General features: G+C 34.0%; 1 protein-coding gene and 1 non-coding gene across 2 annotated transcripts in view; both read right to left on the bottom strand.

Moving 5' to 3' along the window:
* The window catches only part of LOC106720566 (mushroom body large-type Kenyon cell-specific protein 1), a 157916-nt gene extending 138857 nt beyond the window's left edge, over positions 1-19059 (bottom strand). Inside the window, 1 exon segment of the mRNA XM_045684059.1 lies at positions 18032-19059. The gene's annotated coding sequence lies outside the window, so the exon portion shown is untranslated.
* A 1645-nt stretch (positions 19060-20704) lies between these two features.
* Trnav-aac lies at positions 20705-20777 on the bottom strand. The gene has a single exon. It is a non-coding gene; the product is annotated as a tRNA-Val (tRNA).
* Positions 20778-27476: the final 6699 nt, after the last annotated feature.

Raw genomic sequence — 27476 nt, forward strand, 5'->3', positions numbered from 1 at the left:
GCTTTGTGTGTACGAAGGTCTTTACAGTACAAGGTAAACGAGCGTCGCAACGCCGGCGTCGTTTTTCGTTGCACCTACTCGTTTTTCATCATTCGTTGTCGCTTTGAGTCGCTTTTTTGTTCGCATCCCTAGCCCAGGGAGCGGCCCAGCGGCGGCACAGCGGCGGCCAGCGTTTTGTTTTCCACGAATTTCACCCGGCCTGTCGGGATTTACGAAAAACGTTTTGCAGGACAGAAAAAGGTGATGAGATTATTTAAGCATTAATATTTTTTTTATTACTTGATTTTGTAAATGAACTATAGACCAACAAGTAAGTAGTTGTTGTTACATTCACTGTTGGTTTCTGAGATCAAAATATCTGTATAAAACATATCGTCATCACTGTCATTATGTTTGACAAAACAGAAATAACTATGTTTTAAACGGAGATTTTGTTCACAGAAACCCACGGCCAGTCTTTTAAGTTAAGGGTGCTTTAATAAATTATAACGACATTGTTATTCTACTTTTTGAAAACTAATACTACACAAAAATCTTTTCGGGTATTACGCCTTTATTATATTTATTAAAAAAAAATACAGCCATGGTAAATATGAATCAGTTTCCACTCTACAAACATTTATGTTCCGATCTATTTCGACTAACTAGTTATTACGAACGATCGACGTACATTGTACGGAGTCGACACGACGCGGCGACGCGACTATTTCAGTTTGTCGAACGAAATGCATGGGATTTTTCCAAAACGTAGCTCCCGGTTTCATGTCGAATAAGCCACACTAGCCAGCTGCTTTTTTTAACTGACCATCACACTTTTAGGTGTGACTTAGGATTTTTCTTTTGCTTTTTAATACTCGAAGTCTTTTAATACTTGTAGGTACTGTGTGAATATTAAATCATCTTATTCATCATCATCATCATCAACCTGCCCTTATCCCTATTGAGGGTCGGCACAGTATGTACTACTCCTCCATACATCTCTATCAGCTGTCATATCTGAATTTACCCCCTTCTTACGCATATCCTCTTTCACACAATCCATCCATACTTTCTATGGTCTTCCTCTACCTTAATAGCCATCCACATTCAATCTCATCTTATTGGAACGAAGTTCCTTATCGCGCGTTGTGAAAGGGGGCTAGACGGAAAAAATTCTTACGAAAAGTTGTCACGACACTTTTTGCTATAATAAGTATGTTAACGACGAATGAGCGCTACTTCACCATGGCAACGACGTGCCAATATATAACGAAAATTCATAGAAATAAAATGTACTTCTTGTGAAGACTTAAGTTTTTTATTCATAGAATAAACATTGGTTCCTTCACTTATTAATAGAAAGGAACTTCGTTCCATCCGGGTGTCCCTTGACACCTCTCAAGTTTTTTTTTATATTAGCTAATTTCTGTATCTGTTAGTTATATTTGTTATTTAGTTGCAGTTAAATAATTCTCTCCACCGACCCTGGAATAAAAGAGATCTCGCATTCTTGAAACCCACGAAGCAAGTTTCATGCTATACGATCAAATGAAAAATAGAACGAAACAAAAACTACTAATTGGCAACCCTATCGTAGATTATTTAGCCGTACAACCCTTGTCTGGCATTCGCCGTGTCGTTTCATTCGACGATTTTTTTTTTCAGACCCCTTTTTTGGAAACTACACCGTTTAACTCCCCCGCCCTACCGCGAAATTACACTATCCGTAATTATCTCTTAAAAATGGACCGAAATATACGGGATATTTCGTCCGTTTCTGTTGAAATAAAAAAGATACAAGCAGACTAAATGTTCTCTTATATGTGTATGTCTTTTTTACGTCAGATACTTTGGACTGAGTTTTAACTTTGTGTTTAACTATAGTAATATCTCTATACGAGTTATTTTTTGTATCAAAGGTGTGGTCAATTAGAACAGTATGTTAAAGTTTTACTGACCGTGAGCTTTCACTGTCTAAAAAACAATATAGCGAGCAATCGCTGCCCATAGGCATCTACATTTGCAGATGCGTTGCCTTCCATTACTCGACAGAGCCCCTTCCCATTCCTCCTTAATTAGTAAAGGAAAGGGAGGGGAAGAGGACTAAAATTAGGCCTCCGGAATGTATAATAATCAGACGTATTGCAGAATTTATTCTACTTCATGCCTGTCTTTAGTATTTCACCAGACGAGGTGGCCACTTCGTGCAACATATGTTATTGCGAGTTCTACCACTGTTACATAATCTGAACTAAATAAAAGAAACAATTGACTCCTCAAACTTGCCATATTGAATTAAAAGAAATATTACTTAAATGGCTACTTTTAATTTTTGTTTAGTATGAAAGTTCCGATAATAGTAACCCTTAGTATTTAATTATAGATTCTGAGTGCGTTAATTAGAAATCAAAATATCAAATAACGAAAGTTTCATTTATAAATGTAAAATAAAACTTTTCGGTTAGTCGTAGGCTCAGATATCGACTGCAGCGTCTGTTACATGGCCTGTAGACAGTTAGCCGTTTAGTTTCGGTTCGATTCCGTGTAATCTGGCAGATTTCACTGACGGAGTCTCGCCTAACGTCGACGCCCGCTTGCATATCCCATTGGTACGGTTAGGAAAACAAGTTCTCAAGTTCAAATCCGTGTCTTAATCTTATAAATCAAGGATTGTATTTTTTTGACCTGTGGGTTTATAAAGTATAACATAGATTTTGATAAAACTTTGGTACGAATTTTTGCGGGCGCCAAAGAATTTTTAATAAAACTACTTGCTAGCACTGTTATATTATTTGGCATAGTTTTAATTGTATACGTTTTAGACGTTACTTAGATTTTGACATTGCTACCTGTTTAACTTATTACCTAACTTATTTAATAAAAAAACACGTAACCTTAAATAATTGTAAACGAAGTTAAAAAATAAATATCATACTTACATTAAATTTTAATGGATTACACTATGCCAGTACAGTAGGACAGTAGTGCTCAAAATAAGGGCTCGTATACAACTGGCATAATGTAAGTACCAACTGGCGCCAGTATAACAAAATTACTGTTTTGTTACACTGGCGCCAGTGGTGCCACTGCTGCCACTGTACTGGCATAATGTAAACACGGCATAATTCAATAGATATTGAAAATTGCGATGCCTATACTTTTCTATAGGAAATTATAATTTTGTTATTGAAAATGCATTTCTCAAAGCAACAATATACTCGTAAAGTAACACAAACTTAGACAAAGGAATGAGGTCATTTGACATATGTTTTAGACCCATATCAGACGTCGCGTAATAGCTTATTTATTATTTATCAAGGTTTTTATTATTTTCAACCATAAACGTTTTATACATCACAATCGCATTAGTCGCAGTCCATTTTTTTAACCTTATATTCCTTTGACTACTTGGAAGGCCTAATTTTAGTCCTCTTTCCCTTCTCATCCTTTTCTTATTAGTAAAGGATGGGAAGGGGAAGTGGATTTGGCGGAAGAGACGTATAGGGAGAGGAAATATCCTCTTTCTGTGCGTCCCCTTCTCCGTTGCTTAAAGGTAGACAACGCATCTGCATTTGCGGATGTCTAAGGGCAGCGCTCGCCTCGCTATTTCGGCGAATCCAGGTGGCCGCTTGAACGTTTGCCACCTTTTGATATAAAAAAAAAACTCAATACTTGGGAGTAAATGAAAATCCAGGTTCGACTATTTAATTTATTTATTTCACACATATAAAAAAATTACAACATTTTAAATCGAAGCTCGTAGTAGTTTTTAAAGCTCGTTATAAAAGAAATGAATTAATAAGATTAGTGCCGGGTAAGCCTTTATAAATATTTGCTAACATGTATTTTAAAGTGTAAATTAATCAAATACATTTCTTGTGAAATGATTTTGCTGACGGTCCTTGGGTTTCCGCGGCGCCTGTCGCGTGGAATTCGACGCTGTGCTGCAAACAGCCGGGCGTTTTGCTTCGGTTTAGCTTTGAAGTGAGCGCGATTGTGCGAACTACGATATATTTTTCGCATTCATATCAACGTAACATTTAAATATTTCTCAGGTTTCGACAATATATCAGTTTTGAAACGGTTTCTGGTTGTTTTGTTAACTTTGAAATGTTATTGTGTTTTTAACTTTTAGTTTAGAAAAGGCAAACTTAGGTATTCGACAACTTTACTTTTTTAAGTTTATTGATAATTTGTATTACTATAAAAGTAATTAGGTTTTTTTTCTTAAATAATTTTCTTTATGTTATTAAATTTTACGAATCAATTAAATGAAATTAAACTATTTCGCAACGTGTGTATTTTGTGTTGAGAGACAATTTTGGTAAATTTGATGAAGGACATTTAAGAACCGAATGTTGTACCCTAAAGTTACATCAACCACTGTACCATAGAGGTAATTAAAACAGGACACGTAAACATTTCATACATGCGAGCGCAAATAATTGAAAATGATTAAACAAATGCATTGTCCGACGATCGTGCGTCACGACTGCCGGGCGTTAGGAAATTAAAGTTCCGTTTACATTGTCCATTACGTTATGCGTACCCGTACAGATACACGCAGTCGGCACGCAATGGAAATGCAAATATATGACATATGTTATTTAACGCATTTTCAATATTATATGTGATAAAAATTTTATGTTCATTTGTTTTTTTTTTTTAGATTTTGTAGTGTTTTTCTTTACTATAACTTTACAGACAGTTTTACTAGTCAACTTTTTTTTTTCTTCGTAACAGATGAATACTTCTTTTTAAAGAGTCTGGCAATTTAGTGTGGCTCCTTTCTTTTTTTTATAATTTGAAAATTGTCAGGACAATTGTGTATTTTGACAGTTGCACCGGAAGCTATGATAATGGTATTCCGGAGGGCAATTTTCCATTTCCAGTGTCGGGAAAGCAGCGCTGCATCGCCTTTCACCGGATGCATTTCATCGACTGTAATTATTTCTCATTCATTACGACTATGATTTAGATAGATTTTACTTTTATTTATCTTCTAAAAACATATAAAAACCCTTTCGTCGATTTATAAAGATACTGCTAACATTTTTGTTTTCTTATTCGGATGAAGTTATACAAAATAAACCATAGATGTAAAATAAACTAAAGATATAGAATTGTCTCTTAAACTCTTGACATGAGTGAAAAATTTTACCCGACTTGACCCTGGAGGATTTCTATGTAAGTTCCGTGATGAACTTATGCAGCCTAAGCGTTGATTTCTGAGACCAAAATCTCTTTTTAAAACCGTCATCCCTCTCATTATCTATGACATAACAATATAATTTTTACAAGGATTTTGGTATCAAAAACAAAAAATAAAACGATTTTAAATAGTTAGGTGTTATTCGATTCGTATTTGTCCTAGTAGTCAGTTAGATTTTTTAAAATTAAAGAATAGTGATGTTATATTCGAACTATTTCTTTTTCAGTCATAAGTTGAAAGGGACTACGAATGAATTAAGTATAACTTAAAGACCAGGTCAAGTTATATAACATTAAAGGCTTACAGCAAAGTTAACGACTTAGGAGATAACACTATATGCGACTAGATTTTCTAATACCTAGAAATCCTAATTGCTGTCTAACCACATTTAAATCGATTAGATACGGCACAGTTATTAATATTTGTAACTTTACAATACTCGTACATAGATCTTAAACGATATAAAGGATTCAATGACTACACTCTTCATTTTCTATCCTAATTAGTTGTTAATTTAAAACCCTATAAACTTGAATAGTGACTCACCGATGCCATTCAATGGAAGAATACTGATCGAATAACACCTCATTCGACAAAATCCGTTCAGTTGTTTAGGCTACACGAGGTCACAATGGAATTGACACATACATACAATCCGCATACATGAAAACGGGCCAACAGATGTATGAATCCATAAAATCGGTAAGCCGATCAGCCCAACGGGAAAACACCCATAAAACTTACGTGTCTAAACCATTACAAAGATTGTGATGAAACTTTGGTTGAATGTTTGGTTAAAACTTTTGCACTAACCACAAATTGATTAGAGTAGATTTGCCAATGTTTGACAAACATTTACCTTGTACCTTAACCAGTTCACCAAACTACAGAACTCTATTAAACATGACCAGTTTATCATGACCCGGACAAATGTTCAGTAATCGTTTTAACTATCAAAGCACGTTACTATGTCGTCCTACGAAACAAACATCCTGTCCAAATTAGGTTAATAGGCTACTGAAACAAGGTTTGGTATGAGTTTCAACTTCCTAAATACATGAACAAAATTCCTGTCATGTCTTTTTTATATTTGTATACATGCGTTTAAAGGAACTTATGAAAAATATCTTTTCGTTAATTACATTTTCCATTTGTTATGTAAGTTTCCAAATAAAATGTTGACTCTCAGAACGAAATACTTTAGTAAAGTTCATTCAACGTTGTCGTATAACAAAGGGATATACAAGTTTAAGCCCGGCCGGGCCCGAGTTTAATCTAATTATGTTAAAAGGCTCACTCGCCGTCTGAGCCGAGTACAATCGGTAACGTACGCTAACTACATGCTTTTTAGCACACCCATTATTTGTATATTTACATTAATTCCTTTAATTGAAATTCTATAATGTGAAGCAGATTTCTAAAGCTTTTTTCTCATAGTCTTTTTTAAAACTTTTACTAGTTTACATTAACCCTTTGCTGTATAACTTTTTCAACTCGTGTATAACTTTTCAAATGTTTTTGTGGCCCAAGGTCATTGATCCGCTGCACAATGCCTTCCTCTTTGAATCCCGTGTTATGCTCAGACTCGCGCGAAGTTAAGAGCCGCGAAGATAACTTAAAATATTTATACCCCCCATTTTATTTCCCGCCATTTTATACCCCAACCAGTTGTCGCGTAGACCCAAAGGTGGAATCTGAACCACTTCGGAAATCACTGTTCTAAAGTTTAATAAAACCAACTTATTATATTTCAACTAAAACTAAACTCGAATATATTAAACTATTATCAGTTAATCATAGAATTAGACTTTAAAAATCCTTAGTAAAAATTTCTTTCTACTATATTTCACTAATTTATTACGTTTAACATGACTTATTCTATTAATTTATTCCGAGCCTATAATGGTTAGACAAAGTTAGTCATTTAATTAAACGACTCAATTTAGTTTGTGTGCCAGTCGTTTAGGGAAATACCCAATTACATAACACTAGCCTAATGAACTATAAAACTAGGTAAATTTTGTATTTAACCTAAGTACTGTGAAACTGATGCTTTTAAATAAAATGTATCCCAAAAAAACTAACCCAAAAAATAAAGTGTACTATAAATATGTTTACGTCACATTGATTTGATATTTTTGATACTTTATAATACGTGTTCTTTTAGTATCATCTGACTTACTGTTGGTTTCTGAGCCCAAAATCTCTGTATAAAACATATAGGGATAATGCTCCGTCATTATATTTGACAAAACAGAGGTATAAACAGTTATCAGTCGTATTCTTAAAAGACTCTAAGCAAGCATATAATTTGTATGACCCACACGTGTCCATCTCGTTTTAATGTTAGCAAAATTGTTGGCGCGCGTTTCGCCGAAAGCATTCTGCGACGTCAAACAATGGCTCGAGTGTCCTTCCCGGAGCGGGCGCGGGAATTTTTGTTATCTTTTCGTGTTCCCCGAACAGATTTTAAATTGAGAACACGAATGTTGCAGCTCTAAAATGATGCTATGTTTCGTTCTAATTTGTTCATACGTTAAATTCGTACTTACCTTGATATTTTCAAAGGGTACTAATATGTATTAAACTTTATATTTTCGACAATTAAAATCAGTCTTGATTAGTTTCTGATCTCTAAATCTGATGCTAAATTGCAATTGTCTTTTAGTAGACTAACAACAATGAATAAACAATAGTGTATTCACAAATATGTAGATGGCGTTAATTCAAAATTTACAATGCAAATCTCTTTTCTCATTCCTCATCGCTGTATCCCATTCTTTCATCTCACTCGTGTAACGTGAGGTGACGTCTAAGTCTTACTCGATTGTCAGAAATGTAATTATCTCTTGAGAATTTTTATTTCAAAACTATTTTTGTAACAACTATGAATTGCTATTAAAGTTGTCCTTATTTAAAGTTGTTTCTGAGTATTCAATAATAGACTAAAGTAAGTTTACTATCGTAAAAATAACTTGTAAATTAAGTTATTTGTAGCAAAGAAATTTCGAACAAATTAGAGCCTATTCTTCTAATTAACACCGACATTGTCAACATATATCAACTAATTACGGCTTTGAACATAAGAACAATTAGTGTTTCAATTGGCATACAAATATGGCGTCACTATACCAAGTCGGTTTTTAATTTATACCCATTTAAAAAAAAAACAATAAAATTGCCTCAACAAGTTTTTCCTTTATCTTTTTAATTTTAAATGTGTTTTCTTTCCTTTTTTGTTCGTATAATTACGAAAGTAAAAGAAACACTAATACTTCGTCTAAAGTTTTGTTGATCAAATGGTTGAGCAAAAAATCTCCGGCATCTGATTAACCACTTAAAGAGACATCTTATTATATAAAAGAAAGTTGTGTTAGTTACACTATTTATAACTCAAGAACGGCTGAATCGATTTGACTGAAAATTGGTGGGCAGGTAGCTTAGAACCAGGAAACGGACATAGGATTTTTACCCCGTTTTCTATTTTTTATTCCGCGCGGACGGAGTCGCGGGTAAAAGCTAGTTACTAATAAATTTGGTACAAATACTTGTATTAATCAAAAAAGGTTTTTCTGGAAATATTTATACCAAAATTAAAAGGAAATAAACAACACTAGCTGCACTCGAAGTGCAATCAATTATACGCAAATTTATTTAATATTCATGAAGCTAGCCTCCACGTAATCTTGACAGGAATGCGTTGAAGGACTGTTACGTAACCGATACTGACATTGCCTTCTATGCTTCATACCTAAAACTTTTACACTAGATTGTTACTTAGACCCTTTTTCCTCTGACAATCGGCATACGGTGAAGATTACAGTTACAACCAACTCATAATTCTATGACCATTGTAACATTTCCATTAGATGCAAAATAAATATTTATTACCTTCCCCAAAATATATTTCGTCTATCGTGGAGAAAGTTACCTGTTTATATTAACTAGCTGTCGCACGAGACTCCGTCCGCGCGGAATTAAAAAAATATAAGTAGTCTATGTGTTCTTCCAGACTATACTCTACATATCAAATTTTATCACGATCCGTTGAGCCGTTCCGGAGATGCCTTCTAGAAAACATCCATCCATCTAAACTTTCGCATTTATAATATTTGCAAGATTTCGTTAAGTTAAATATGAGCTGGTCATAGAATTGTATAGCAAACCTCTACCACTAGGAAACTATTATAATAATTATTTCAACCCCTGAAATCTTCTCCTTCCAGTGCCTCTTCAGTCTTGAAGGTTGGCCGCTAACTTGGAAAATTTATTTCTGTCTAATGCGAAACAATTCCTCCGCTAACCTTATCCCCGTCCATTCTCTGATATTTTCCATTCTCTGGAATCACAGAAGGGTTATATTTTGCCCAACTAACAACATCAGGGTAGTGTTTTTCTCAGATACGTATATCCGATGTAACTTGTATATAGCCGGACTGATTTTGAAGATTGTGTCATTGAAGTTGTATTCTTTACCTTTCCTTTGCTATAGCTGGCTCTACATATATCTTTATCTCGGTAACCTATCATAGAAAGGAGAAGTATATGAATCTTAAGAAACCTCACTTTTTTAGAATCAGAAAAGGTTTTTGCATCGCAACTAATTTTAAAACGTAACAAACCAACATGAATAAATAATCAATTAATTTTAAAACAACAACAAAAAAAAAATATCCGTCCGAGTACTTTCTTATGTTACAGACATACGATAGCATGAGCAAAGCCGCAAACGTGAAAAATAGTATAGGAGATGAGAAATAAAACAATTTGAAAATAACAAGCAGAAACTATGGACACTCGCGAGGGACCGGATTAAATTATAAAAACGACCACGTACTCGATGGGTACACCATTGGTGCATACAAACTCTTTTTTAAAAACGAAATGTATGTTTTTTTTCCACATACTTTAACTAAAGTAATACTTTTCCTTAAAATACGACATCACTGGTTTAAAAACAAACATCTTTTTAGGAAATGGGAATTGAAAGTGCATTTGGCGGAGGAAGGGTACATATCCTATTTCTGTGCGTCCTCTCCTCCGTCGATTAAAGATAGGCAACGCATCTGCAATTACAGATGTGGCCGTTTGCATGTTTGTCGCCTTATAATATTAAAAAAATTACAAGTTGAGATGTGGTAAAACATTTTTTTTTTAATTTAGTGAGTAGGTGAAAGCAGCATTTTAGGTGTACAGTTTTGTATTGTGTGGCATAATCGCAGTGATAAGAGCGCATTGTTGTAAAATTGGTTTCAATTTTCGACGTTTCTCGACTCGATATACAACCGATGGATTTCCCTAACTGATTATTATTTTTCGTTTGTAAACGAAATTGGCGTGTAATAAACATCAGATTGCCGAATCGATTTTAGTGTTGTTTTTTTTTTTATTGATTTAATAAGTGTGTTTTGTAGCGTCGTTGTTTTAACGGTTTGCTAATAATATTAAATTGCGGGTTCAATCATTAATTGATAAGTTTAACAAGTAATTTAAATAATTGAATTTTTGTTATATTGAAAATATTACACAAACTTCGAACTTATTGGCGCATTTACTTAAGTGTTCGCTAAGGGGTTCCTTTAGTGTTTTGAAATCTGCGTTAGTGATCGTTTAGGTATCGAATAAACGACTTTGAAAACGACAGTTAGACAACTCTCTTTTGTAAAGTAATAATACCTTCATAATATTATGCCTTTGTTGGTCAGTTTCTAAAACGTCTAAATATTCTATGCACACGTCGTGAAGCCACAACAATACGTCAAAGCATGTGACCATGCGAGCAGAGCGACCAATCAAAAGGCGCAGTACAACGACCGTAGAAAAAATACACTATTACCGGGTTACCAACGTAGTCTCTTATTAAATAGCAATAATAGCGAATTGAACGCATCCGTGAGAATAACGCATACGAACGCATAGCTAAATGATAGCTGGGCATCGACAAAACATCGGGAGACGGCGAATTCAATGTAAAGATCAAGACCTTTTATTACGACCAGCGTAAGAAAATGACAACCGTCTGCGCGCCATTTACGAAACCAAGTTAAATAGAACCCAAAATCAAACGAATTTAAACCTTAACTAAATTGATTTTAACAAGCTTCAAGATCCGTGTTATGCTGGTTTGTTTTAGAACGGTTGGAAATGTCAAACCTTAACCTCAAAACCGTGACGCTTACGACCGCCATTTTAGACGCGTTCGGCGGTATTCGGTCGCGGTCGGTACACTTCGGTTTGCCAATTTAACTTCAACTCCCGCGCATTCGAGTGGTGAAACTATTTTTAGTGATACGCTCGGAAGTTATAGGTCGTTATAAAGTGGTTATTGCTCTAGTCAAATAGGGTGGCATTGAGCAGATAAGGCGCCTTGTATCATGAACTATCAGATGGCACGCAGTATGTACTATTTGAGACCTTGCAATAAAGTTAGATTGACTGTCTTATCTGTGTTTAGATTTTTAGTATCTCACTTCATGTGCAGTTTGAATTATTTTGTTATAAATATAGTGAATGGGACAAGTAGTTTTATATTGATATAAATCAATTTGACTTTACTACTTCAAAAATGTCAATGTTTGCAATATAACAACCATAATTTGTTTTCCATTAGAACATATAATAATTGATTATTTTTTTGTATTGTTTTAATGTATGTCTAAATTACGATGTCTACATCTAAATAAATCTGTCTATCTTTATGTACCTACCATTAATGCAAAACACACACAAAGAAATACTTTCGAACGAAGTCATTGCTCACATCTATCTATGGAAGGGGAATGTGGTGCTGTGACGAAAATTCCTTTGCCTCGATCGTAAACTACTCTAAATCGACATCCCGTGCACACGAAATCAGACTTTCACATCTAAAAAACAAGGTTGTAATTCTAACGGTCGGATACGTCGTTGCGTCGATTCGATTCCAAATTCAAAAATGACTAGTCAGGCCTAATGACAAGGTTAAGTGCATGAAACGCAAAGAAACTGGTTCTAAACATTCGCTCGGCCGTTAGAGCATAGACAAAAAAATGGCGGCCATCTTGGACGATGGCGGACGGATGATGACTTTTCTTGCTTTTAAATCGCTCGCGCAGATATTATGTTACTTGTGTCTAAAGAAATGTCATTCACATGTATTTCCATTTCGTAATCTATCGTAATATATCTACACAAAACAAAAAAAAAACTTAGAATTTGTAAATAAAATTATTGGTTTTTCATAGTTTTGTGTTGACCGAACCCCTGGTCACCGCTGGTACCTTGCACGAATCATTTCCATCAGCATTTCATGTTGTGACCAAAGCGCAAGGCATTTCCGTGACAAGCTCTAATAGCGGTTAGGATAAAAAAACTCAACGTAAACCGACCGAAAGCCCCGAATTGCAAAGCCGATAACGTGCTAGCGTGAAACTAAATACATTTTTTATGAACTGGACTGGAATTTGATAGGAAACAATGAAGCTTTAATGACCCAATGGTTTTAAATACATTCATATACATATTTCATAGAATTTATTGTTCGATTATCTCAAACAATACTTTTTGTTTGAACTGTACCTACCAAATACCTACCTATACAAAACTTACATAGGTTTATGGACCCTAAGAGAAAAATAATCTTACTAATATTATAAAGGCAAAAGATTAAGTGGATTGAAGAAGGTATCTTCGGAACATATAGATGTAGAACATAGTCTGGAAAATAAATAGACTATTTATTAAGTTATTTTTTAACTCCGCGCGGACGAAGCCACGAGCAAAAGCTAGTTAATAAAATAATATTTTCCATTGTAAACAATATTTTAACAATGCCTCCACAAAATCCTTGGCCTGGAAAAAAGTAACGTCTTTTCCTCAAAATAAAACATGTAACTATTTGGCATTTATTGATAAAACTAGCTGTAGCCGGCGACTCCGTACGCCAGGAATTAAAAAAACATACTAAGTAACCTATATGTTCTTCTACATCTATGCCAAATTTTATCCAGATCCATTAAGCCGTTCCGGAGATACCTTCAAACAAACATCGAACAAACATTCGCATTTATAATATTATTAAGATAAGATAAACTCTTTCGTTAACAACAAATAGAAAAATTGCAATGCATAAAATGAAATTTCACGAATTGAATGTAATTAAAATAGGTTACAGCTGAAAGTAATATTTCGCGTGTCCACGTTGCCGTGGGTCGTTGATCGATAGCTAAATAACCACCAAACGGTGGACGGAGGAAAACTAAATTTGGTGTTCACGAATCGATGTCCGCGAAACCAAGTGAAATCAAAAATTTACAATAGAAAGAAAAGAGAAACTTATTGTTATGTCAATTTTTTTCAGAAAGAACGACCGATTTTTTTGTGTGTAACATTAGCCTTTAAATTTATCATCATCATCAGCTTTTGTCTGCCTACTGCTGGATATAAACCTTCCCCGATGTCTTCCTTACCGTCTTACGTGTGGAATTAAAAAAAAACTTATTTAATAAACGTATGGATTATACCAAAGTGAAATCTATTTCTGTTCCAAATTTCATCTCGATCCATTCAGTCGTTCTGGTTTTATGTGGTAACAATCATCCATAATCCATACATCCATCCATACAAACAATACCTTCACAATACATTGCAATCTGTTTTTGTATGAACGTGCAGGTGGTATTTTTCAAAAGTAAAAAAAAAAGTAATATCGAAGGTTAAATATTTTTTCAATAGTATCCGGTATTTCGTGTATTGACATTGTCACCTTTTATATATTCACGGAAACGAAATTTACTAAATTACTAACTGTTGCCCGTGACTTTTTCCGCGTGGAATTGAATATAAAAATTTTTCTTAATTTCTCAAAATCTTAAAATATACGGGCGAAAATTGAATAATCCTATGTTACTGCGTTATATACATTAGCAACTTTTTATTAAAATTTCCGTCAAAATCAGTCGACTTATTTTGGAAATTTTCCGAAAGAAACGCAGACTGAACGAATGAGTAGGTACAGACAGACAAAAAATTTTGCTAATTTTTTTTTTTTGTAATAAGTAACGTGAAAGATGTGTGCACTCGATATGAAAATTTTGTTTTTATATAACATACCAATTTTATTTATTTGTATAGATTAAAAAAAAAATAACGGATTATTGTTTAAAATAAAGTTCCCACAGTATTGGCGGTCACTTAGTCAGTTTATTGACATGTTTGCCTTCAAACAAAATTAGTTTCTTGTACTGAAATTTTTAAAACAAATATAGCAATTTTTCTATAGATTATCATCATCAGTTATGTTTGTCAGTCTGTACTTACAAATAGAGAATACTAGTTGTCGCCCGCGACTCCGTCCGCGCGGAATTTAAAAAAAACTCAATTAGTAGCCTACGTGTTCTTCCAGACTATGTTCTACATGTATGCCAAATTTCAGCAAGATCCATTGAGCCGTTCTAGAGATACCTTCAAACAAACATCCATCCATCCAAACATTCGCATTTATAATATTAATAATATGTCAGTGTCCTATTCACGTTTATCATGATGACACATAAAATATAATAGACAGGTCAACAGCAAATAATTTCATTGTCTTAAAGTCTTATCTTCTCTTATCTTTTTTAAGTGAATACTATTTTTGTTCCTTTTAATAATTAAACATATTATATGTATAAGTAAATAAATAATAAATCTGTATAGATATATAAATAGATAGATAGATAGATAGATAGATAGATATAAAATAATATTTCTCGTCTTGTTTGTCTAAACATTTTAAGATGTACTGAATTTTTTTTGTGAGGATTTCACTAATTTATATTATCTTAGTTTGTACAAAATAATCACAAATTAGTATCAAACAACATAGTCTATTCTAATATTATAAAGAAGAAAGATTTGTTTATTTGTTTCTTTGTTTGCAACAAACAGGCTTCCAAACTACTGAACCGATTTGAATAATTCTTTCACTGTTGGGATGCTACATTTTCCCCGAGAGATATGGGCTATAATTATTATTATTAGATTTTTTTAAATATCGCGCGAACAAAGTGTAAAATTACCATGATTTGTGGAATCAAAGACAATGAGATAAATTAATTTATGTTTTTGTGTACATGTTTTCGTTGAGGAAATTCACAGATAGACTTTAAGCTTTGCAAGTTTGAACCAAGAAAACATACAAGTTGTTTGATTTAAAGGCACATTTATACAAACTTACCTAATAAACAATATATGATTACATTCTTAAAGTGCGTCTCGGGGATTTCGTTGGTCTCAGTAAATTGGCATATGAGTCATTCTCTGTTTTTCCCTAAAACAGATTTCACGCGTCATTGCGACTTTACTATTAAAAACAATGGCAACATAGTCATGGTATATGAGAAGTATTAATTTGGGGAAACATCTTCATATAAAGTAACCGGATAAAATATCTTACATCATTCAAATATTATAAACTAGCTTTTACCCGCGACTCCGTCCGCGCGGAATAAAAAATAGAAAACGGGGTAAAAATTATCCTATGTGCTTTTCTTGGTTCTAAGCTACCTGCCCATCAATTTTCAGTCAAATCGATTCAGCCGTTCTTGAGTTATAAATAGTGTAACTAACACGACTTTCTTTTATATATAAGATGCGAATGTTTAGATGGATGGATGTTTGTTTGAAAGTATCTCCAGAATGCTTTAACGGATGTTGATGAAATTTGGCATAGATGTAGATCATAGTCTGGAAGAACACTTTGGCTACTTATTAAGATTGTTTTTAATTCCGCGCGGACGTAGTCGCGGGCGACAGCTAGTCGTTATAACAATTAGCAGCCACGGCAGTAGAATATACGAGTATTACAATTACACAAGAAACTAGAGTCAAGCGACTAATCAAACTAGTGGAAAAAGGGTCTAAATACTTTTCTGAGGTACGTTTGACTTAAGCCGTCACTTAGTGTGAATTTTTTCCACTAAATTATCACTAAGGTACTTCTCACCACATGACTTAGGGCAGTAAGCTGCCTTGAGCCCTGACTTGGCAAATATCATATCATGTTTGTCAAAATGTTTACGTTATATATGTATGAATGTTGTTGAGGCGACACAAGTGTGTCATGATGGTGAAAGTCCTTGTTCTCTGCCTACCCCTCTGGGTTACGGGCATAAGTTGAGTTTGTTGTTGTAATATATCCTCTAATCTTTATTGTTGTGTTGTCTATACTTAATTTCATAAAAAAGAAAAATTTGTGTTTTTGTATGTAACGAGTAAACTCAAAAACTAGTGGATCGATTTCAAAAATCCTTTTGCCATTAGAAAGCTACGTTCTCACTGAGTAACGTAGACTATATTTATTACTAGATTTTTTTATTTCGCAGACGAGGTTGCGGGCAAAAGCCTAGTGTCACAAAAAGTTAGAAGAGTTCGAAACTTTTCGCTTTTGGTTGTCCTAATAAAAGATGTTTACATAAATTTCCCCTTTAAATAATTAATTATACACGAGAACTTATGTTTCTTAATTCTAAGCATCAGCGTTGATGAGAAAAAAAATTATAAAACAATAAAATGTATTAGTACTAAAACTCTCACACTAATTTAAACAGGGAAATGTTAGAAACATAAGTATGCCTAAAGCAAGTTTTGAATACAGCCAATGGGAAATTTAGAGAAACGCTTAAAAATATTATTATCTTTTATTATATACAAGTGCGAAGTTGCTATCTAATGGTCACTTTAAATATTAGTCCTCCAAATATTATAAATGCGTAAGTTTAGTTGGATGAATGTATGTTAGGAGGTTTCTTAAGAACGGCTCAACAGATCTTGATGAAATTTGGCACAGATGTAGAACATAGTCTGGAGGAAGACGTAGGCTACTAATTAAGTCAATTCCACGCAAACGTAGTCGCGAGCAACAGATAGTTATATCATAAATGTTCAAGTGTTTGTTTTGTCGTCGGCTTAACGGATTTGAATGAAATTTGGCACAGAGATAGGATTATCTATTAAGCAAGACATGTTTAGAATAACGCAAGGAATACAAGTTTTTTTTTAATTCCGTGCGGACGAAGTCGTGGGCAAAAGCTAGTGTATCATAAGTATTATAAGCTTCATTTGTTTTTTCCAATAAAAGCTGACACCTCAATTGTCTATTTCATTTCAATTTGTAGTGGTTTAAAAAGTCCGTATTGTGTTCATTTTCAATTGAACAATTTTATAATAGTCGTAATTTTTAAATTGACTATAACCTGAAATTAAAATTTCAATGTAACTATATGTACGTTGTGTTATCTATCTAACTTACCTACATATATCTCATTGCCACCTGCACATTCCAAACAGTTTAACCTGAAGCTAGATATAAACTAAGCTTTGTTATATAACCTGCGTTAAACCTGTTTTGTCTGACTTTTATATATTAAAATATACGTATAATTTACTTAATATATATCAAAGTTCTATTTGATCTTGATTCATTGTATATAGTAGTTAACCTAGACATAGCTTTTCAGATCGTAATGGTAATTAATTAAAACTTTCATTAGAGCAAAGGACTATCGCATAAAAGCAGCAACTACGTCTTGCGATACGAAAATATCTCTTTAAGAAGTTCGTCAACCCAAAAGTTGCGAGCTCATACGAGTTTCCTATTAAAAACTTGTGAAACAACACGTAGATAAAGGCTAGAATCGCTTGGCGGCGGACGCTAGTGATGTTGCACCGGCCACGAATGGAGTTAGTTCGCAGCTAGCTTCACTACATTGCAATCAAGTTCATAGATTAAGATTGGCGTTCCATTGGAATGAATTAACTTATAACTGTAATCAGTACAACCATCGGTGTCTATGTTTCTGTACTGTATTCTGTACTCACCTTGTTAAACACGACCAGTATTTGTCCATAAGAAAGAACAGTAAAGTACTTTTTGGTCCCACAAGTCTCTTGTACACTTAAACTAGGAATAACTAAGTCTATCTTTGCACTATGTCATCACAAAAATTCATTTACTTTGTACGTAGAAGGCACATTATACGTCTATCATCACAAAATTGAGCAAAGCGAATGAAGAGTTGTTGCACTTTACGAGGTCTTCGGCAAGCGTCTATTTCGCCGCTTTTGAATAACCAACGTTCGGTCCACATTCACGGATAGTCCGCAAATTGAATTCGGCGGGAATCGGCGGCGCATCGATGTCCATTCGGCGGTTTTTCGGCTTTTCGTTGCGGATGCGGCGCAAAGCGCGTGCGGGGCGGCTCGCGCGCAACTGAAGATTGTCGTAGGTTAAGTTTGGAAAAAAAAAACACAGCCACACACACATACACCGCTAGTTCAATTTTCCGGCTCACGATCCCGCCACAGTTTCACCGCGCCAAAAACACATCGCCTTCTCGCACATCGTTACCGATAGCGAGGTTATTACTATTGTTTTGACAGCTCCGTGACTTGAAAACATGTGTACTATGCGCCGATATAGGACACGTGTAGATGGCGCTACCGACGCGAAGAGATGCGGGAATAAAATATTAATTAAAAAAAAAAAAAAAAACTAATAGCCAACAACCAAACAAACTAGCAACGCGCGTAAACACAACGAAATTACTGAATGCCACTTTTCATTATTTTATTTCGCTATGCACCGGACGACGTCACCGAAATAGCAGACGCGGGGAGTTAAGTCCGTCTCTTTCTCGCGCACTACGTTTCGTTTTAGCGGGAATTGCACATAGAAACGTATGCATTCGAGGGCTTGTTTTTGTTTTCTTAAAAAAAATATTATTTCTGGTTTTTTTTTTCTTTTCACGTATCGTTCGTCGGCCGTCGATAACTGTAGAGGCGTGGGCGCGCGTCGCATAGATCCGTGTACACACGTCCGCAGAACTGCAGTTGCACTGAGCCTAGATGACATTAGCACAGGCTTAAACTCAAGTTCATACGGATGCGGCGTCAATAAACTGGCCGCTGCTATGCTCGTAATGCGACCGATGTCATTTTGTTTCGCTTGCATGTTACGATGAAGGAAGTCGATACATTATTATAATCACATATTAAACTTTTAAAACCTACAGACGTTATTACACGTGCTGAATCAACGCAGTTTCAATTTCCATTCGCATTGTCACTAAAATCTAACGTTATGTCATTTTGGAATGACACAGCACATTCGAATCTCGATCACCTTTAAAAGTTTTTAAACCCTTTTGTTTTAAAGTATTCTGGCTGCATGTTGCTAGTTCTTTTACTTTGTTTTTGTTTTTTTAATTGTTGTTATGAAACTTATCGCAGAATGTCAAACTTTTAAATTTCAGTTCGTTTTTTTTCTCAAAAATATAACATGCGGAAAAACTTTGTCAAGTCGATGTTAAAAGTAGCTTTTGAATATCCATTTTTTTAACGTAAATATCAAAGTAGCTTGTTTTTTTGCTACCAGTTCTCGGACGTATATTCATTAATAGTTGGGTTTACAAGACTAGTCTAGTTCTTACTAATATTATAAATGCGAATGTTTGGATGGATGGATGTTTGTTTGAAGGTATCACTAGAACGGCTGCATGGATCTCGCTGAAATTTGACATAGATATAGAACATATGGATGTAGAGTAGATGTAGGCTACTAATTAGGTTTTTTTTGATTCCGCGCAGACGGAGTCGCGGGCGACAGCTATATAACAGCTGCTTCCTTTTTCGACAATACAGCCTGCCATACTGCCGCCACAATAGTCTGAGAACAAACTGCCAAATACACAGACATCTGATATGTCACCGATCCATTTTGAATTTCGTTATTTTGGAAACGAACTAGTTATTTCAGAGATTTATTCGACAAAGTCATGCCGTGACATTGTGAACTAATCGTTATGATTTTTATGTTTTGTTTCAAAGATAAAAATATATCTGCCTAAATTTTTGCAAAACTAGGCCAGTAGACATATTTGTAATTAGTAATAACCACATTTTCACTTAGTTTAAGGTGATGTTTTATTAGTTGAAGGCATGAGTTTAGTATCGTAATAATTGAGACCATATAATTTGGGACAAAAATAATTTATATTTTTCTTTATATCAATTATAGTAAAATAAATAAAATTATTATTATTATATTGTATTTTAATAAACAGTTAGGTATTGACCGATCTTTTACTTAATACAATAGTGGCCAAAGAAAATGGTTGCGTCAGTAATGGAACCATGGGACAGAGAAATGACTCAGTACCCTCATCATAATTACATAATACTAGGTTAGGTCATTCGGATAAATAATCACTAATAATGCTCTATAACTATTTTCACATGTAACTTGATAAAACTTAGGGCCCTTATGAAGCGAGCGTACCTTTTAAAACTCAAAAACTACTGAACTGATTTTACAGTATTTCAACGGAAGATCTTATTTTGGTACAAATCGTGTTATTTTATAGCTTAATTTAGTTTATGTAACCAAAGCTATACAATATATATTTTCATTCATATTTGTCCCCAAACGAAGCTTATACGGCTAACTTAGGCAAGGGGACACAATTTATTTATTTTTTTCCATAAAAAAAATAATGTTTCCGCCCGGGATCGAACCGGGGGCCTTCTGCGTGTTAGGCAGATGTGATAACCGCTACACCACGGAAACGTTGACGCTGACACAACAAAAAACAAATTACTAAATTATCTTCATCACAACTAAAAAAAAAGATTACATACATATAATAATAACATGTAGAAATTGTAACATATTATTTAAAAATAAAAGAATTTACTCGAATACAATTTTATGTGTCTTAAAACACTTGAAGACAGATCAAAACCTTGAAAAAACATAGACCATTCTATGTAGGCATAGTTTTTATTTATTTATAGTGAAAGCGACTAGCCAGCTAGTTATGACTATTTATAATTCAAATTAACACAAACAATGATTCTGTTTGTGTTAATTTAGATTCTTGTAAATAATTTCTGTAAATGAAATCTCCCCTCGAGATGTTATTAGATAGATGTGAGCTCACCCACAGTTTAATAAAGCGTTTATCCAATAAATAGAAAAAAATAATATAATCAATAAATATAACAATAGTTTTGATTCCTGCTTTCATTAAAAAGCATAGATAATAATAGAAGTAAACAATAGTTGTCTACAAGTAGGATTTTGTTTTTATTTCATATTTTATATACAAAATATTTGCTAACAAAACGCAATCTGATTACAGGCCGTTTACAAAAAAAAAAAAGTCATAAACGTCAAAGGAAGCATCTCTCGACGTCGCGTACAAAGCATTCGAAAATTTAAATTTCGAACATGCGATGCGTTCGATTTTTAAAATGCTCGAACGAGAGCTGATTCGCATTCAGCGAAAGTAATGTTTTTTTTAAAGGCCCGGAGCCCTGCCAAATGCACCGCGGCCTCGGCGCCGGCCGTGTCAACGACCCGACGTATTGGGCGATGCATTAAGTTGGGTAAGGTCAGGTTTGTGTTTGTGCAATTTGTATGTGTGTGTGTGCGCTTTTACTTTCGACGCGTTTCGTTTCAATTTCGAAAATCCTGTTCTTTTTTTCAACTCTTTGTTTCAACGGCCAGGAAGCGGAATTCGGTTATCTTGTTGGCACAGTAACTGAGAGCAATGTTTTCGATTTTAACATTGAATTTTAAGTCCATAGGTCAATCTGAATAATTTCTTTTTTTTTTATATCTTTAATGAACAAAAAATATGTTTCGTTTTACTTTTTGCAGCACATCGACAGTCTTTAAAGTTTTTTATTTTTGTCGTAAAATTACAGGTTAATATCAAACGACACAAGTTCGTGCATTCTCAGTTACATACTTGTACTTTTAGTCATGTCGAGTATATTTCTTGGTAATGAATTGGTAAATACTACCTGACTAATAGAAACGAATAAAAAAGTTTTTATATTATATTTTGACTGGCTGAAAACATGTATTACTTAAGTCTGAATTTAAAAAGTTAAAAATGTAAGTAGTGGTACATTCTATTATATAACTACCGACGAATTTTGTTGACGTGTTTTAAATTTCGATTTTCGTATAAATTTTTTGTGCGGATTACGTTGTTTATCGTGTTTAGAGTGTGTTATTGAAAGTAAATTCAGAATTGCCGCTTTCGTTAGAATTATTGAATCATTATAGATTATATAATTGTATATTATGCGTCTAAAATGGTGTGGACATAACCTAAAAATTGTGTTGAAGTTTCTTCGTTAAGTTGTTGCTCTGGAAGCAGGTAAACTTCTTCTTGGGTAAGTGATAAGTGTGATGCTATAAGAATTTGTGAGAATTCGGTCCGGATAAATGTGACAATTAAATATTATTTGCACAGTTTTTGTTATATTTTCTGCAAACTTATAGCCATTTTGATGTGCCCTTTTTCTCTGTCAAAACAGCTTAGCAGGGTATGTACACTACTGTAGTGACATTTCGATGATGTAACCTCGCAATGATACATAAGGCTTTTGTTCTTTTATTTGAATCATTTTATTGTTATTTAAATACTCGCAGGGAAATCACCTCAGTTATTATAATTATTGTTTTAATTTAATTATGATGTTACGAATTTTATATTTTAATTTTTGTAATGTCAGTAAAATGTTTATTTTTTATTATATTTTACGTAATTAAGTTTTTTTTTTCGATTTGAAATATTAAATAATAGGAAAAATATTAAATAGGAAATCGATGTTTTATATTTCAAACAAAAGGTTAAAAAATCTTTGATTGACATTTTTTAATGTTGGATTAAATATAGGTACTTTTTATTTATTATCACGTGCAATTGCAATATAACGGATTCAGCTTGTACATGTTGTAGAATAAAAAAAAAGTCGGTATTATTGTACACAGTCATATTAAGTCTCTAGTTGTATTCAAAACATAATGTTCGCTGTTCACCCGAATTTCATATCTTATCGAGGCTATCATGTCACTGACCTGCCAATTCTGCACGCCTTGTCTGAGGTCATGGTACGATCAGCTATCTCCCTCGCACATACCTTATCATCTATTCCCATCTCTCTCCAACATTATACAACAGTTTGTTGACACAGGTGAATTTCGGGCTAAATGTGATTATTATTTGCTAGAACGACATTTATTACTGCGGCTTAGTGTAACTCATAGTTTCATAGTATTATATGCTTTATGTTAATACGTTTTGAAGCTAAATTGCTTTGTAGAAATTAGGATACAGTGGGATCATTCGGTAATTGGACGCTGATCCTTGAATTGTTGTGTTTATAGTCACGTTTACACGTACTGCAACGTTCAACAGGAATAAAAATACATCTTAACGCTTATTCAATTAATTAGGGTAAGCAGAAATTGCCTTCAGGTAGATATTGCAGGAGTTTCAGATTAGCCTCTTAGGTTAATTTGCGTCCTGTTTTTTAGTGCTGTAATCTTAATAGCTTTCATTTCCTTAGTCTGTAAATTATTTTTGTCAAAAAAACACGTTTAAATTTTAGCATACTTTTGAGAATTAACACTTGTTGAGTGAGGCAATTTTGAAAAAAATAACAATTTTTTAAATTCAAGGTCAATCTAAAACCTTGCAGTTTCAACTTTCATAAAACAACCACTTCCTGAAAATGAAAACAAACAAAAAAAGGATAATAGGTGTTTTAAATTAATCTATTCCCATCTATTATAGACTTATAATTAAATCTTAAATTATGGTCGCGAGTATTCATAGTATAAGTCCCTTATGCATTTTACGAAGTTTCGCTCGAGAGGAAATAATTGACCGAAAATGCACCTGGCTCCCGGACCATTAAATAATGTACTCTTCAAATATCTGTATCATTCGTAATATTATGGTCAGGGCCGGAGTTAGAGTAGGGCTGTTGGGTAACAGCCCAGGGTGCTGGACAGAAAGAGGCGCTACATGTTTGCGAATTACACAATCTCATGTAACCCTTCTTCCAATGAAGGAAAACATTGTGATGCAATGAACATAACGGCGAAGTAATTCAAAGATATGTTGTAAAGGCAACCCGCACTGGGTCAGCGTGGTTGACTATGGCCTAGCCACCCTTAAATTGGGTAGGCTTTGAGATCCGATGAGAGACGATGTAACCCAGTTAATATTCCCCCCACTCCAGCCATGGTAAAAAAGAGGGCGCCGTAGAAATCTTGCCCAGGGCGGTACAGCTTAATTCGTTAATCATCAAGGTGACAATTTTGTAAAATCGATGACTTTAACATACTTTACCACTGGCACACTAATTGTCATCGCTGACGTTATTTTTATAGAAATAGAGAAAACAGTACTCTTTTCTTTGTGTTTTTGGTGATTCGACAGTGAAAATCTACTTTATATATGGATCATTATAGTACAGAAACAATGGTGGGTCGTGAATTGCGTACAAAAGTATTTGACAATGACTCAGCCAACAGATTAACCACTAAATTCGGCAGCTCGAGTGCGTGTTATCATATCATGTAAAACCGAAAACAAGGAAGAAGTGGCTTCAAGGTTTATTTTATTGTGACAAACAAGCCCGTTCGGCTCACTGCCAAGGGTTTTTTTGCAAAACTTTTAAAGTAGTTCTGTACGAAAAATAACAACATACGAAATATTAGAACTAGCGTAATATTGTCCGTAGAAATCATAAATATCTTAATAGGTACAACTTGATCACATAATCTTTTTTATGTGATTAATGCGATTTTTCGATGGATGGATGTTTGTTTGAAGATATTTTCGGAATGTCTTAACGGATCTTAACGAAATTTGGCACCGATTTAGAACATAGTTTGGAAGAATACATAGCCTATTTATTATGTTTTTTTTTAAATTCCGCGCAGACAGAGTCGCGAACGACAGCTAGTAAATACATAAATGATGATTATTAGTCGTTTAAGCTCTAGGCCGTACAAACTTACTTTTTATATAAAAACCCATGTATTTATGAAGTACATAAAAAGTTACACTTACATTAAAACATTACCTTCTACAATGGCTTAAAGCAAAGGTAGAGATTACAAATTTCTATATGACACGCTCATGACATATTTCCGGCACCACTTACACGTATTCTCCGTAGTTAATATCTTCCACTAGCTGTCGCCAGCGACTTCGTCTGCGCAGAATTAAAAAAAATCTTAATATGTAGCCTATATGTTCTTCTAGACTATGTTTTATATCTATACCAAATTTCACTAAGATACATTAAGCCTTTCTGGAGATACCTTCAAACAAACATCATTATCCACCCATTTATCCATCCATCCATCCATCTAAATTTTTTAATTTTTTTCTGTCATAAGAATCTTCTCCTGACAATAACAAACACAACCATAAAAAAAGTGAAATCGATCCAGCCGTTCACGTGATGGCGTGACCAAGGGATATAGGGATTCATTTTTATATAATTTTTTTTTTTATTTTTTTTTTTTTTACATCTTGAATTAACTTACAATTATTTTTATGTCACTTATACGAGTACAAGACAAGTTATAAATATTATTGACAATATTTCCTTAAACCGAAAACAATACTCAGAAGTATGAAAAATATAAACCACAAGTTTAGTCATTTTGTTAATAAATTTCGGCAAAAAGACGGTATACACGTTTACGTAATTTAATATTCCTGTTATTTCATTAATTGTTATTAAAATATAATTGTTTACGTTTGTTAAATCTTAGCAATATAATGAAGGAAGTCATTAGAGTGCCCTATTGTTTTTACAATACTTTTCTTTTCCTTATTTACAAGGAAGTTTGGTATAGACTACACATAACTATTGTCTATAGGTGATTCTTCATAGAACATTTAGTTAAAGAGATATTAAATAAACGAACAGTTTTTATTAGGGAAGTGTTGGTACCCCTGAGAATTCAGTGATTATTTTAATTTATATTTTCGTTTTATTAGTAAAATACCAAAGGTTCTTTCCTCTGTTTTATCTCTATGTTTCTGAATATTAACGATATGTTTTCAACCGGGATTCTGTTCTCATATTATTAGTGGTTTATGATCACTAATTATTCCAAAGAAAGTATGGATGGATTGTGTTAAAGAGGATATGCGTAAGAAGGGGGTAAATTCAGATATGACGGCTGATAGAGATGTATGGAGGAGTAGTACATACTGTGCCGACCCTCAATAGGGATAAGGACAGGTTGATGATGATGATCACTAATTATTCTATGTAGCGTTTAATCTATAGCAAGCCTAAAATTAACGGACATAGTTATAAAAAACTACCCTTCTGTTAGTCACCGAAAACATTTATAGTGCCAAGTCAACTATTCATCAAATATGGACATAAGTCTAAGTTGGATGTTTATTAGAAAGTGTCTCCGGAACGACTCATCGAGTCTTAATTAAATTTGAAACACAGATGTAGAACATAGTCTTGAAGAACATATAGGCTACTTGTTAAGTTTTACTACTATCAAATAATTTGACAAAAAATTAATTAATCTTTCATTAGGATTTAGTCACACCAAATATAAAGATAGTGAAGTTGTACTAGATTACTCATGAGAGATGTCTTTATTTGAAATTATTATCGTTCATATTCAAGGTTATGCTGATTTCGCTGAACAAATAAATTTGTGTCAGTGGTAGGTGGCGTGTGTCCTACGACATTGGAAACAGACTGCACGACAGATAAGAATTTTTTTTATCGTGCCGTCTGTTAAATCTACTGCATTTGACCGATAGTATAAAAACGTGTTTATGCAGTACTAGCTGTCGCCCGCGACTCTGTCCGCGTGGTATTACAAAAAATACTTAATAAGTGGCCTATGTGTTCTTCCAGACTATGTTCTACGTCTGTGCTAAATTTTTTCACCATTGAGCCGTTCCGGAGATATCTTCAAACAAACATCCATCCATCTAAACATTCGCATTTATAATATTAGTAAAGATTTGCGAAAATTTGTTAGAAATAGGAACAAGATTAATGTTATTTTTTTTTTTAAAGAATACCGCTTGCATGTGATCGTATAATGTGATGATGGTTTAAAAAAGTTCCGTTGTTCTAGCTGTTGAAAAGAGTTACATTTCTTGAAGTCTCTTTTCGTCGAGTTGGTCGGCATTGTTTGTATGACATCTTAAGAGAGGTAGACGCCAGCAACAACATTTGTTGCACGAATACGTGAAGTTTAAGCAATTCTGCGTTTCGTCTATTGAGTGTGCATTCCGGAGACTTAATTTTAGTGCTCTTTCCCTTCCCACCCTTTTCTTATAAAGAAGGGGTGGGAAGGGGAAGTGAATTTTATGGAGGACGCATAGGAAAGAGAAATATTCTTTTCTGACAACTGTAATTGCGGATGTCTACAGGCAGCGATCACTTCGCCCTTTCCTCGAAT

Source organism: Papilio machaon, chromosome 24 (genome assembly GCF_912999745.1).
Source record: "Papilio machaon chromosome 24, ilPapMach1.1, whole genome shotgun sequence".
Taxonomy (NCBI): Eukaryota; Metazoa; Arthropoda; class Insecta; order Lepidoptera; family Papilionidae; genus Papilio; species Papilio machaon.